The sequence below is a fragment of the Phyllostomus discolor genome, chromosome 1, assembly GCF_004126475.2.
Source record: "Phyllostomus discolor isolate MPI-MPIP mPhyDis1 chromosome 1, mPhyDis1.pri.v3, whole genome shotgun sequence".
In the NCBI taxonomy this organism is placed as follows: domain Eukaryota; kingdom Metazoa; phylum Chordata; class Mammalia; order Chiroptera; family Phyllostomidae; genus Phyllostomus; species Phyllostomus discolor.
Window position 1 is genome coordinate 159,285,706 of NC_040903.2, and position 7,873 is coordinate 159,293,578.

At 35.8% G+C, this 7,873-nt stretch overlaps 1 pseudogene; it reads left to right on the plus strand.

Moving 5' to 3' along the window:
• Positions 1 to 4,778: 4,778 nt before the first annotated feature.
• LOC114492218 lies at positions 4,779 to 5,531 on the plus strand (annotated as a pseudogene).
• The last annotated feature ends 2,342 nt before the right edge of the window (positions 5,532 to 7,873 follow it).

Genomic DNA, 7,873 nt, shown 5'->3' on the forward strand with positions numbered 1-7,873 from the left:
GACACAAAGCAAGCCACAACAAATCCAAGAATATTGAAATCATATCTAGCATTTTCTCAGATCACAATGGCTTGAAACAAGAAACCAACCTCAAGGGAAAAACTCAAAAACAACAAAATGCATTGAGACTAAATAACAATGAATGGGTAAACAATGAGATCAAGGAAGAAATCAAAACATTTCTGGAAACAAATGAAAATGAACACACAACAACCCAAAACCTATGGGACACAGAAAAGGCAGTCCTAAGAGAGAAGTTCATAGCAATACAAGCCTATCTAAAGAAGATAGAAAATTTTAAAATAAATGACCTAATCTCAAATATACAAAAACTAGAGGAGAAACAATAAACAAAGCCCAGAATGAATAGCAGGAATGAAATAATCAAGATCAGAGCAGAATTAAATGACATAGAGATTAAAAGAATAACTCAAAGAATCAACAAATCCAGAAGTGGGTTCTTTGAAAAGATAAACAAAATCAACAAGCATTTAACCAGACTCAACAGGAAAAACAGAGAGAGGACCCAAATAAATAAAATCAGAAATGAAAGAGAACTTACAACTGATACTACAGAAATACAAAATATCATAAGAAAACCTGAGTGAAATGAAAAAAAATTCTAGAAACATATAATCCTCTGAAACTGAGTCAAGGAGAAGCAGAAAGCCTGAGTAGACCAATATCAGCTAGTAAAATTGAAGCACTAATAAAAAACTCCCAACACAAAAAAGACCTGGACCAGAAGGTTTCACAGGAGAATGTTACCAAACATTTAGGGAAGAACTAATCCCTATCCTTCTCAAACTATTCCAAAAAACCCTAAAAGAGGGAAGTTTTCCAAATCCTTTTTATGAGGCCAGTATTATCCTAATTCCAAAACCATATAAAGGCGCAACAAAGAGAGAGAACTCCAGGCCAATATTGCTGATGAACATAGATGCTAAAATCCTCAACAAAATATTGGCAAACCACATCCAGTAATACATTAAAAAGGTCATACGCCATGACCAAGTGAGATTTATCCCAGGGATGCAAGGATGGTACAACATTCACAAATGAATAAGTGAAATACATCACATAAATAATATGAAAGACAAAAAACACATGATATCAATAGGTGCGGACAAAGCATCTGATAAACTATAGTACTCATTTATGATAAAAACACTCAGCAAAGTGGAAGTAGAGGGAGTATACCTCAACATAATAAAGGCCCTATATGAGAAACCTACAGCCAACATCATACTCAACAGGCAAAAACTAAAAGCTTTCTCACTAAGATCAGGCACAAGACAAGAGTGTTTGCTTTCACCACTTCTATTCAACATAGTATTGGAAGTTCTAGCCACAGCTTTCAGACAAGAAAAAGAAATAAAAGGCATCCAAGTTGGAAAGGAGAAAATAAAACTGTCACTGTTTGCAGATGACATGAGAGTGTACTCAGAAAACCCTACAGACTCCAACAAAAAACTACTCAACCTAAAACATGAATTTGGCAAAACAGTGGGATACAAAATCAGCATTCAGATATTGAAGGTGTTTTTGTACACCAACAATGAAATATCAGAAACAGAAACTAGGAAAAAATTATATTCACTATAACAACAAGAAAAATAAAATACTTAGGAATAAACTTAACCAAGGAGGTAAAAGACCTGTACTAAAAAAAACTACAGAACTCTGAAGAAAGACATTAATGAAGACACAAATAAATGGAAGCATATACCATGTTCATGGACAGGAGAAATTAATATCATTAAAATGTCCATACTACCCAAAGCAATTTATAGATTCAATGCAATCCCTATCAAAGTAACAATGACATATTTCACAGATAAAGAACAAATATTTCAAAAATTTATATGGAACCATAAATGACCCTAAATAGCTGCAGCGATTTTGAGAAAGAAGAACAAAGTAGAAGGCATGACAACCCTGATATTGAACTATATTACAAGGTCACTGTAATCAAAACAGTCTGGTATGGGCACAAAAACAGACACATAGACCAATGAAACAGAATAAAGAACCCAGAAATAAACCCATGTCAATATGTTCGGTTAAACGTTAATATTGGCAAAGGGGAGAGGAACATAAAATGGAGTAAAAATAGCCTCTTCAACAAATGATGTTGAGATATATGGTCAATACATGCAAAAAAAAATGAAATTTGACCACCAACTTATACCATACACCAGAATAAACTCAAGATGGATAAATTACTTAAATATAAATTGTGACACCACAAAAGTCCAAGAGAAAAATATAGGCAGGGAAATTTCAGATATTCCATGCAACAATATTTTAACTGATATATACCCTAGGACAAGGGATATAAAGGAAAGCAAAAAAGTGGGACTACAGCAATTTTAAAAGCTTCTGCACTGCTAAAGAAAACATCAAAAAAATGGAAAAGGAACCAACTGTATGGGGAATCATATTTGCCAATGATACCTCAGAGAAGGATTTGATCTCAAAAATATATAAAGAACTCACATGACTCCACACCAGGAAAACAAAAAATCCAATTAAAAAATGGGCAAAGGACTTGAACAGACACTTTTCTAAAGAGAACATTCAGAGGGCCCATAGACACATGAAAAAATTCTCAAGATCACTAGCCATTAGAAAGATGCAAATTAAAACCACAATGAGATGCAAATTCACACCAGTCAGAATGACCATTATTAATAAATCAACAAACAAGAAGTGCTGCTAAGATTCTGGGGAAAAGGGAACCCTAGTGAACTGTTGGTGGGAATGCAGATTGGTATAGCCGTTGAGGAAAACACTATGGAATTTCCTCAAAAACTAAAGATGGAACTGCCTTTTGATTCAGCAATCCCACTGTTGGGAATATTTCCTAACAATCCTTAAACACCAATTCAAAGGATCCTATGCACCCCAATGTTCAGAGCAGCATTATTTACAATAGCCAAGTGCCGGAAACAGCCTAAATGCTCATCAGTAAGTAAGTGAATTAAAAAAACTGTGGTACATTTACACAGTGGAAAACTATGCAACAGAAAGAAAGAAGGAACTCCTACCCTTCAGGAAAGCATGGATGGAACTAGAGAGCACTGTGCTAAGTGAAATAAGCCAGGTGGTGAAAAACAGATACCATATGATCTCACCTATAAGTGGAACTTAATCAACAAAACAGACAAAATAGAATCAGAGACATTGAAATAAAGAACAAACTGACAGTAACCAGGGGGGAGGGGGAGGGGGATAACAAGGAAAGAAGGTGAAGGGGCAAGCCAAAGAACATGAATAGAGGACTCCTGGGCACGGACAATGGGTTGGATTGACTATGGGATTGGGGGGATGGGGCATGGGAGAGCAATGGGGAAAAAGGCAGGGCAACTGTAACTGACATCAATAAATAAAAAAATTTAAAAAGATAGTAAAGGTAACAGTGCCTATTGCCCACACAGTCAAAAACAGCCATACTAGATAATGGGGCAGTGGGTAATGCAAAGAAGTATCTTGTTTCAGTAGTGAGAAATAATTATCTGTACAATAAGTATATCAAAAAGTACCACAGACTAAAAAAAAAGAAACTGCATCCTATAACAAAGCTCAAGAAGATTAATAAAAATACATAGAAAACACTTAGAACCCCACCAGGTAAAATTCACTATGTCTGACATTCAATCAAAGTTTACTAGTCATGCCAGAGAGGTAACCAAATATAACCCATAATAAGAATGATTAGCAAATCAAAACTAATGTAGAACTGAAGCAGATATCAGAATTATTAGAGAACATTTCAAAAGTTACAATAATTATGTTTCATATGTTTAAAAAGTTAAGTAGATTTATCAAAGATAAAAAATAAAAATTTGAGAGATGAGAACTATAATGTTTAAGATGAAAATTATACTGGATGGAACTGATGGGAGTTTATACATTACATAAATAAGGGATAATAAACGTTAAAGTGTAATATGGGAACTATTCAATAGGAAGCACACAGAGAGAAAAAACAACTAATAAAATCAGGAGTGTCGTGAGTTTAGCTGTATGACAACTTCAGATGTCCTGATGCACATTGAAGTGAAATCCCCAAAGTGGAGGGAGGGAGGGAAATAAATAAATATTTGAGAAACAGTGACCACAATAAAAAATCAAATACAGTGAATTTATCTTCTTACAAAAGTAAAAATATAATTTAATAGAGACAGAATAATCTTACCACCTAATTGTGCTAAAAATATTGGACACCATTTACAAAAGAATAACCATTGAGATATGTTTCACACCTTAATTAATAAAAAGTCAATACTGATTACAGCCCTAAGGGTAAAATGTAATACTAAAACACCTCTAGAAGAAAACAGCAGAAAACCTACAAGTGCTGGGTCTGATTAGAAGTTTTTACATATCATTTCAAAAGCATATTCATAAAAGAACATAGTAATTAATTAGACTTTACCAAAGCTTTGATCTGTGACATTTTTAAGAGAACAAAAAGACAAGACATGGGTATAAAGAAAGTTTTTGTAAATTACACATCTGCTGAAAGACAGAAAATATAAAGTATATCCAGTATATTCAAAAATATAAAGAATACTTAAAATGAAACAACAGAAAACAACTTAATAAAATTGTAAATCTGAATTGGCTAATCACCAAAAAGATATATAATTTGAAAGTAAACATATGAAAAGATGCACTAAACATTAGTTACTAAAAAATCACAAAGTTAAAACAGAATTATTATTTTTTTGTTATTTATAGTTAAACAATGTATTTCATACAGAATTCCATACATGGACAGAAGAAATCAGACCAACATCTAGGAGTTTCTATTCATGGGCCTCTCTGAGCGGTCAGAGCAGCAACCTCTCCTGGTTGGGCTCTTCCTGGGCATGTACCTGGTCACTGTGCTGGAAAACCTGCACATCATCCCAGTCATTGGCTCTGACATGCACCTCCACACCCCCAGGCACATCTTCCTGGCTAACTTGTCCTTCTTTGACATTGGTTTCATCTCTACAGTAATTACCCAGTTGCTAGATAATATTGGCTCAGGAAGTAAACTGATTTCTTATGGTGAAGGTCTTATACAACTCTATTTCTTTGGCCAATTTGCAGATCTGGACAACTTTCTCCTGGCTGTGATGGCACCTGACTGCTATGTGGCTATCGGCTACCCCCTTCATTATGCCATGACCATGAACTCCCAATGCTGTATCCTGTTGGTGGATGGGTCATGGGTGGTCATTACCCCCCATGCCCTAGTGCATACCCTCCTAGTGACCAGGCTTTCCTTCTGTGGCCCCAATATCATACCCCATTTCTACTATGATCTGGTCCCCCTCCTGAAGCTAGCCTTCTCCAGTACTTATGTGCATAACCTGATGCTCATCCTTGTGGCAGGAACACTGCTAATTGGACTCCCTATCTGCATCCTTACATCTTACTTTTACATTGCATTGGCTGTTCAAAGAACTGATTCCCCAAAGGGTAAGCAAAGGGCCTTTGCCAACTGTTCCTCCCATCTCTCTGTGGTCTCTCTGTAAAACAGAATTATTATATACCACTATACGAGGCCTGTCCAGAAGGCATCCAGCCACGTAATCTGAAAACAGAGACATTTATTGAAGAATCAAGAAACATTGTACACAGAACAATGACTCCTCAGACCCCTTCAAAGTAGGCACCTTGGGACCTCACACAGTTCTCCCAATCGCCATCAGCTATCCCATTGTATTTTCCTGAATCTCATCAATGGTCTCAAATGTCTTCCCTTTCAAAGGTGATTTTAGTTTTGGGAAAAACCAGAAGGCACAGGGCATTAAATCTGGGCTGTAGGGGGCTGAGTCACCTGGGTGATTTGATGTTTCACAAAAAAACTCTGCACAAGATGTGACACATGAGCAGGAACATTGTAGTGATGAAACTGCCAATCATCAGTTGCCCATAGCTGCAGCCTTCTGAATCATCCAATTAGATTCCATGGAGGAACGTTCAAGCTCAACACAAAATTTGACAGAGATTTATTGCTATACTTGCTCAGTCGTTTTGAATACTACATCCATATGGTACACAAGCTCACTCAACGGTGTCTACCGCACCCACTGACTGGTACAGTGAAGTTGTCATTGTTCACACACGCACATTCCAGTCCACTCTACTTGGCTGCCAGGTTATATCAATTTTCAAAAACCATCCTCATTATATTAGCAACAGCTGGACTTTTCCTGCACAGATCTCATACAGTTATTAGAATTGCTAAAATAAATAATTTGATAATTTTATGTGATAGTAAGAAAATAAAGCAATAAGAACTCCCATCACTGCTGATCAGAACACAAAATATTACAACTTTACAAAAGAGTTTGCCAGTTTCTTATAAATTTAAGCTTACACTTACTATACAATTGAGCATTTGTACTCATAGAAAATTACCTACATGAACTAAAGATTTATGTTGGCACAAAAACTTACACACCAAAGTTTTTTAACACCCTTATTCATAATGGCCAAAGGCTAAAAACAACTCGAATACCCCTGAACAGGAAAAATTGATAAACTGTGGTATTCCCACCTAATGCACTACTACTTAGAATAAAAAAGAACCAACTATTGATTCATGTACCAAAATAGGCAAACCATGAGTGCTTTTTATTAGTAAAAGAATACAGACATAAACACCTGAATTGTACATGATTCTATTTGTATGGAATTCTGGAAAAGGAAAAATGATAGTGATGGGAAACAGATCAGCTGTTGCAAATTTTCAGGATAATGGAACAGTTCCATATGGTACTGTGGTGGTGGCACGTGCATGCCTCTTAACTGTCAAAATCTGCAGAACTTCACATCACTAAGAGCAACATTCACTATATGCAAAATTTGAAAAAATCCCATAAGGTGTTGGAGGAAGCCAGAATAGGATGCAGATTGTTTAAATATGCCTGTACTGTAAATGTATGACATAACCTCACTGGAGAAGGTGAGAAGAAAGAAGATGACATAAAAAACTTTGAAAACTCTTGTTTCGCCAAGATATTATAAGGCAAAAGTGGGGGGAAATGTCTGTAAAATGCATTTTTAGTGTTCCTTAAAAGTGCCAAGATTATGAAAGGCAAGGAAAGGCCACAAAACTGTCAGAATGGAGGATGCTAAAGAGACAGGATGACTAACTGCAATACGTAGTCTCCTGGATTGGATTCTGGAGCACAGAAGAACATCAAGGGGAAAGATGGCAAAATCTGAATAAAGTCTGTAGTTTAGGTAATAGTATTGTACAAATATTAATTTAAAATTGTGATAAATGGATCGTGGCTATGTAAGATATAAACATTAGGGGGAACTTGATTAAGGGAGTGTAGGAATCTGGAGGGGCAGCTTGGGGTCAGTTTGTGAAGGTTTTGTTTATTTGTTTTTGTTATTTTTCATGACAAGGTAGCAAGGTTATTTTCTATTCAGGAACCAAATAGGCAGAGTGGGTTTCAGTAGGAAAACAGTATGACTATTTCTTAGCTTTCACTTTTATCTTTTTAAAATTTTTAAAGCCTTTTTAATTAAAAAAAATTATTTTTAGAGAGAGGGGAAAAAAGGGAGAAAGAAAGGGAGAGAAACATCGATGTATAAGAGATACATTAATTGGCTGCCTCTCGCATGCCCCCAACTGGGGACCTGGCCTACAACCCAGGCATATATATGGACTGGAAATTAAGGTTGTGACATTTCAGTTCACAGGCCATCACTCAATCCACTGAGCCACACCAGCTAAGGCTACTTTTATTTACTTTTTTAAAAGATCACTCTTACTACAATAGGGAATGCAGACTTGGGAAGACAGGCAATGGAAATAAATTTTTTTTTAAAAAATGACAACACAAAGATTTTTACTTAT